We start from the raw sequence: 7,854 nt of genomic DNA on the forward strand, positions 1-7,854 counted from the left end.
AATTATTAATTAATTCCCATGAAATAATTTGTTTCCATGTAGTAATAATTTGTTCCGAGTAAATAATAATTCATTTGAATAAAGTATTTAAAATGAAAAAAATCCTAAAACCGAACTTTTTTGGACGAACCAGAAGTTGTTATCTGAATTGGAACGACTGTCACCGCCATCTTGTAAAAGTCTAAGTGTGCCGCAGCGCTATTGTTTATAAGGTGGGAGGTGTATATAAAACAAAGAAAAATCTTTTATTACGCCTTTTAACATCATATGACATATGTATGACATAGGAATAATATAATAATTAGTTTAAAAAGCAGAACAACTTCATTTCAGTTATTATTTTTTAATTTCCTTCCTTTTTCTGTGATGCTAAGAGACAAAAACCATTGAAAAGAAAACCTTCCGACTGAATGAATGAATACATTTTATTACAAAAAAGAAACAGTCTATTCATTTTAAACATTTATAACTAAAATATATTGATAACATTCACAAATCTAACTAGTCAGACAGTTGTGAGAATTAAATCCCGGGCTCTGTATAAAATAGCAAATTTAAAGTTGTAATTTAATGCCACAAATTATAAATCAATAGAAGATGACAAATAAATCAGATAGGATATTCATGTAGGAGAAAAGAATCATAAGCTGATGCACAAAGTCAAAAAGCAGCTAAATTCATATTATTTTGTTGAATATTTTTTTGCCTGATCAATGCATTTCCATATCTCTATGTGACAATTAACAATGTTTGAAATGATGTCTTTTGTTGGCCTGAAGTCTGCTTGTTCTCCTGGGTTCACAGACTTTCTCTTTTCTATCCTTCTGATGTTTGTCCAAACTTTATCTGATGTCAGCAACGCAACATGTTACATCATGTCCGCGTTCTGCAGGGCTTCTGTGGCTCCAGCTCATCTGAGATCTTGCAGAAGCGTTTCTCACTCAGACATTCTGTGTGCTGACAGGCTTCAGTAGCTGCACTTTGTTTTCTTTCATTAAAGTTTGTTTTTTTTTAGTTGCACATTTTCATGTCCAGCAAAAAACCACAAGTTACATTTTGGCCTAGTTGTAGAAATCAGGAATTTAAGTTTTATTTACTGCACAACAAGAAAGGAATCTACATTTTAAGAAACTTGTCATTCTTTTGCCTCCTTTGAGGCAAACCTTATAAAAAAGAAGAATATGCTCCAGAGGTGTCAAAAAAAGAAGTATTTTTTCTCTTACCCTGCTGCATCCTAGCCTAGTTTTCTTTCAGCCATCCATCTGTCATACACGGTCAGCCTGTGCGCCATCAAAAGACTTTTCAAAATAGAGCGTTTCTGTTCGGTTTCTCGGGGAGTCAAGCTGCGATCTGTCTCCAGTTTGCTTCTTTGGGAAAAACAGACCTCTTTATGTGAAAGAAGAGATGCTGTGTTGAAAGGACTCACGTAGACAAAGGCTGTTGATCTTCATTTAAACATTCTTGTCCTCTTTATACTTTTAAGGAGTTATCGATGATTCAGCTACTCTTCCTAACTGTCCAACTCATTTTTAAATAGTAAAAATGATCCTTTATCGCAACACTCATCAATATACATGAAGAAATTACCTAAAATATGACAGCTATTTTTGAGCTCCGTCATTGTGACACAGAATTGGGTGCTGTTGTTAACTTCGCACCCCAAGAATTTAATTTGAACAGACATTTTAGCCCAATTAACTGGGCCGGTGAGCATTTCTGAAGATCCCCATCAGCTAATAGCGAGCCATTGTTCAAATGAGCATACTCCCAGTTCTGTTATCCAAGCCCTTTCCAATCCAGCAGAGCATATGCTGCATCGGCTGTGTGTGCTCGGTGACCCGTCGTGCTGAGGAACAGGAAATACATTTTAAATGGGGTTCCAATGAGCAGCGTGTGTGTGTTTACACTGTACGTGTGTGTGGATGTTTGGGCTTTAAAGCCTGTAAGTGCTGTGACAGCCTCACAATGATGGTCTGAAACTCCTTGAGGCAGAGTGTCTGGTTTTGTCATTGTCTCCTTTGAAGCCATGAGTTTAATTGGCATAGGAGCCCAAAGTAATAAGGCGATGCAGCTCAATGGATTCCCTTAGTTTATCTCCAGCCAAACTCTAGTTTTTGTCAGTTTTTTTTTTTTTTTACCTTCCTTCTAATCCACCGCTGATAAGACGGCAAACGATAGCAATTAGTAACCATTCCATGAATGCAGCCAATAAATACATGTTTATAAAAAAAAAAAAGAATGGACAGTTGTAGAAATTAGCATCACCCTGGGATGACGATGGAAAATACAAATGGAATGAATTTGATTTCCAAATAAGAATGAGATCTATGTTGTGGCTTTTTTCTTTTTTTTTATATATATAAAATTGTTATAACTCCAATGTGAGCAGTGGGAGAGGGGCATTCTGGGAGTTTACATTTTTGCTAGTTTTAAGTATTTGTCAAGGGTGGAACTGCTTTGGAGTTTTTACTAGTCGTTCTGGTTGTTGTTTTGGTCAGCTTTTAGTGTTGTGTTTGTTAAATCTTATCTATGACTCTATATAAGTACTGGACTGAGTGAGTGTGATGTCACCCGTAGAAAATTAGTTGCTTCTTGCTCCAAAAATAATTGACATCTGTTATGTTACTACTTTAAAAAGCAAATAAACCATGGAAGAAGACCAGGACCTCAAAGAACGTTTTAAACTTTTCATTTCTTCTCCAGATGGGGAAAACTGTAACAGATATAAAAGATGCCCTCTAAAAAATGGAGCATGAAAAACACTAAAATAAAAGTATTTTACAAACTCTTTAAAGTAAGTATGCTATACACGTTATACAAAGATATGTTAGCCTGAATATATGAAGGTATTTAAGACCTCAAGCTGGATTTCGCCTGCTCTGAGTACATGAAGTCTTAAACCAGAAATTGGCCGGCAAGCAGGAAGTGCTGCGAACCCCCACTTCTATTAACATATGAACTTATTTACTAAATTATAAATTGCCTCAAGGCAGCACAACATCAATTCAGTCACCTTTTTTACGCAATGCGGGCGTCGCCATGCTGGAACCAGGAATTGTCAGTGAGCTGTGATTGGTCCATGTCGGTCCGAGTCAACGCTACCATGGCAACCGCTCTCACCAATCAGGTGTGAGCTTGTTGGTACTCCACACATCCACCCCTTGAAAGCGGGCTAGGGGAGAATCTGTCAATCAAACGCTTTTCTCGTTCTACTTGAAACCACATACTTTTATTGAGGGATCTGATTGGTCAGTCTAAAACTTTAAGGACTTAAAATAAAAGTAGGATTAGTAAGAACATGGTTAAGAAAAAGATAACGGAGCAAGAATGGTTATTCGGATAAAACATAGTCTATGAGATTTTGGCTTCTTGGAACTAGCAGGTACTTCCTGTTTGGAGCACGAGTGGGGGGGGTCACTCAGTCCAGTTCTCATACAGTCAATGATTAGTGGACCTGAAGAGAGGACTTACTAGAAGTAAGGTGACGGTAACACAACATTTGTTCATTTATTTGTTTATTTGGAACCCCATTAGCTTCAACAAAGTGGTCGCTAGTCTTCTAGGGATCCATAAGCATAAAGTACACAAATTGATCATGTTAAATGTCATGAACGATTTGCTGTTCCAAAGAATAATAGTCGATGCTGAGTGTCACAACTATACTTAAAATATAGTTCTACAGATGCTTGAGCCTATTTCCAAAACATTGTGAGGTGGACTATACATTTGCCACCATCAGAATCATCATTTTTGTATTTATGCAAGAAAAGAAACAAGAGTTTTTGGAACAAAGGCTTGACTTTTTTTGTTAATCCAGATTGACGGTAAACGTGGCAAATATTGGTTTTACATGAAATTACAGTCACTTCTAATACATAAATGAGTGACTTATTCTTTCTAGTGCTCTAGTTATCTCTTGTTACTGCTGAAAAAAACGCTTCAGCTTCAGGCCTTTATGTCATTCTTGAACTTGTTCCGCATGTAACTTATATAAATCTTCCCAATCCTTTAGAACTACAAAACCAGATTTTTTTTTCCCACTCTATGACCTTCCTCCCCTTAACTTTGTCTGTTAACTACCAACTATCAGAAGGGAATCTAACATTCAATTTTACACCAAATGCAACAAAGCAGCCATGACATATTTGCACATCTTAATTTTTTTATAGTTTGTTTACAACGTCTGCAGAAATACTCCTAGTTCAAATTGGATAAACACTTTTCTTATTGGTCACAACTTTATAGACCCAGTTGACTGCAGCTGATGGAAACAACTATAGTAAATGATTACGCCAGACCTTATTAAGGCTTTACACATATATTAACTAATGTATTGTTTATGCAACGCTAAGCAATTGCACAGGAAACCTTATTAATGCGTTTTGAATGATAAACTTTAGTCAACTACTAACTAATGCATTAAATAATACACTTAATAATGCATACAATTGTCTGACATGTCATCTATTAGTTAATTAATGCTTAATTATGCATTAACTAACATTAATAAAGGGTACCTTATTAAAAAGTAACAATTACTTATGAATCACTTGTTTCTCCACCTTGTAGTTGTCCCTCTCCCTAAAGGTAGCAACATTTGGAGAAACAAAATGAGCATTTGAGACCTGAGACTTTTAAACAAAGGTGATAGAAGCACACCTTTATCAAGTGTCAAAATACTTTTTATGTTCGTCTGATTATAGAAACTGTTACTCAGAAAGACGCATCTTTTTGTAATGATAATTCATAAAAGAGCCTTTTATGTTAGCTGTAAGGTTTTCTACATGACTGGCAGTGTTGGCACAGCCAGGCAGGCAGGTGACAAACATAGCTTAAAGCTCCAGTTAATTAATCATACAGAGGGGCCACTTGGTGGTAGGTCTGGGTACTGCAGCATACTTCCTGACGGCTTCAGTTAATATTTTATGTTTATCCATCATCAGTATTTAATTTCATTTGAAAAACAGCATTAATGCAGTTGTGTAACTTTGTCGATGATCTCATGGCAAGAAAAAGGAAATAAAATCTGCCTCATCTTGACTGCAAAAGTCCCACCAGCCAGTTGCTGGCACCAACCATCAGCTTACATGTTTCTTCTGATTACAGCAACAGCTACAACAAGCGTGCCCTCCTCCTCACGGTTCTGTGGAATCACACACACACCACTCACTTACACATAAACAGCATCAGACATGCCGGTTCCTCCCCCCCTGCTGTGATGAATGACGTTTGCAAACAGCGGATCACAACACCACCCGCTAGGCTTAATTAGTCATTGTCACAAATCAATTAGATGGAGGGGGATGTTCAGTGTCTTCATCACTTTTGCTCTCGATTGATGCTCCTGGTCTGAAATGTTCCCACCAAGACGCTGCGAAAGGTAAACTCAGACGTAGCTTACAGCTGTTTATCTTGCCAAGCGGCTGGAGAGGATAGATCCAGATGTATCACAGAAACTGGAGTGTTTTTTGGATTGCGTTGGGTTTAAGAAATCAATTCGTCAAATAAAACTGACCTTCATTTAGACGTTGCAGGATCGATTCATCAAGTCCATAAATCTATTGTCTTTTAAAGCAACTCTTCGTATTTTTTCACAGCTTGTCTGTGAGTTTTCCTTGTAAAAATCCTGAAATATATTAATCAAATTTCTATTTTTCTTGAGTTAAAGTCTCTAGTACCAAACAATATTTATTTTCCATTCTTATTTGAATCACAATCAAGCTAAATGCAAAAATTATTTAACAAATTTCAGCCACAACCCAACGGACTTACTATTAACTGCTTGTCCAGTTCATGTCATCCTTTTTTTTTATTGGTTCGGGAGAACTGAGTCGTCAGCGCCGGCTGGCTCTAGCCTCAGAGATCCTCTTTTTTTTAACAGAAGATAAGATTTGAACCTATCATCACAGCCGGCAGAGCTCTGGCTCCCATCATTTCTGGCCGCACAGCTGTCAGCCTGGAATGTGGACACTTTTCCACACATTTCAGCGAGTCCCTCAACGCCAAGCCCCACAGACAAAGAAACCTTTCAGTGTTAGTTTTCACCAGCATACATAAGCTGTTTTCCCCCCTTTTTCTGTCCCCTTATCTGTCCTGACTGGACCTTTCTGGAAGCCTGGAGGTAGCAAATCAATTTTCTTATCCCTCATCTCTGTAACTGTTGATATGTGGTTTGGCAGAAGTGGGTCCTCCGTTAGTGCAGCAGAGGCTGACACCCATTAAATTAACCAGGTTGCTCCATTTCGGCTGGAGGAATTACATTTTATTTTGGAGAACAGTTAAGGAGTTCGTATAATTCCCTCCCTGTAAAAATCTGTTTACACTGAAGGTTCCAGTTTGAGTTATAACGCTGCACTTTCCTCAAAAGTCTATTCCATTCACTTTTTTTAAAAAGTTATTCTAAAAGCTTTCGAGGTGTTTTCTTTTTTTTTAGTTTTCGAGGACATAGTGTCTGCAAAACGCTAGGAGTTTATTAGAAAGTTGCCTTCGAGTTATTGGAAGAACTAGAGATGAAAATCGCCAATAATTTCAAGAATCAGTTCGATTCACCAGAATCTGGATCAATTCGATTCAGATTTTTTTCCAATTCTTTTGATCCACTTTGATCCAATTCAATTGGATTCAATTCAATTTTGACTTTATTAATTAAATAATAATGAGATTGTTAATATCATGCAGTCTTACATGGATTCTCAAATGGAGAAGCTCCAACAATTGTTCTGCCTCTCCTGGAGGACGTTTCAGTTTGGCCACTAGGTGGCGATCGCGCTATAGCATTACACCGTAATCCAGAAGAAGAAGTATGAGCAAAATACTGTGTTTTAGCCCACAAAAAGTTACTTTAAAAATACTTCCTTGAAAGAATTTGGAAAATTAATACCTGTGAGTGCATAAAGATGTTAATTTAGTCAGCAATGTATGTTTAAGTAGGTGCTAGCATTAGCCGTTCTCTGGGAAACCCCATTCTATGTTAGTATCAAGCTAGTGGACTTTAGCAGTAGGTGTTAGATCGAATGATGATATTTTAAGCTTGGATCGATTCATCGATTTTTATCAACCCAGCTCTCCTGGGGCAGAGTAAGCCTGCCCTGACCTCCCATCATCCCTTTGTTTACACTCTCCCGCTAGCTAATAGCCCCTTACAACCCCCAACCTAACATTACCAGTGCAACAAAAATGGCGGAGCTATCCATTTTTAAGCCAGGTTCCAGCTCAGATGAGGAAAAACAAAGACGTTCATGGATCTATTTGTCTTCAGAATGGAGCGGAGCAGGAAGCTACAACCTTTTTTTAACGGCATTTATTCATGTGCTCCTCCTTTAAAGTGATTTGCATAAATAAATACTAAGAAATTCAGTTTTAAGCTGTCTTTTCTGTAAATATGGGGAAAATGCTGTAAGAACATACTGAAAACACCAGATTTATCTTTTTACATATTTGGTGCTGCAGTTCTAATGGCTGTTTCTGCTGCATTCCAGTCGTTTTAAAGCCCTTTTCTTCTATGTTTACTATTCCTTACAGATTCTGGTCTGAGCAGTCCTCAGAGTGAAGCAGAATTTCAATATGAAAGTTAGTCTTTTCAAAATTCTTCCACCAGTGTTTTTAAAAGCCTAATGTTTGTGTTTTAACTCACTTCAATTCACAATGTACAACTTGCACTTATTTCACTAGATAAAAAGAAATGCAATCACTAATTATCTCTGGTTCTTGAGCTTTTCATTAATATTATTGTTATTATTTTATTTTAGATGCCAGCCACAGTATTCACCCGTGCTGTTTCGCCGTGCATTAATCCGCCCTGCACAAATAACCTTTACGATCACTTCTGATGAAGCTTTGAAGATGTTTTACAAG

General features: G+C 37.3%; 1 protein-coding gene across 8 annotated transcripts in view; it reads left to right on the top strand.

The window, feature by feature from the left end:
* Positions 1-7,854, top strand: part of ptprsa (protein tyrosine phosphatase receptor type Sa) — a 292,916-nt gene that overhangs the window by 239,813 nt on the left and 45,249 nt on the right. The gene's annotated exons all lie outside the window — the stretch shown is intronic.

This window comes from Oryzias melastigma, linkage group LG4 (assembly GCF_002922805.2).
Source record: "Oryzias melastigma strain HK-1 linkage group LG4, ASM292280v2, whole genome shotgun sequence".
Lineage (NCBI taxonomy): Eukaryota > Metazoa > Chordata > Actinopteri > Beloniformes > Adrianichthyidae > Oryzias > Oryzias melastigma.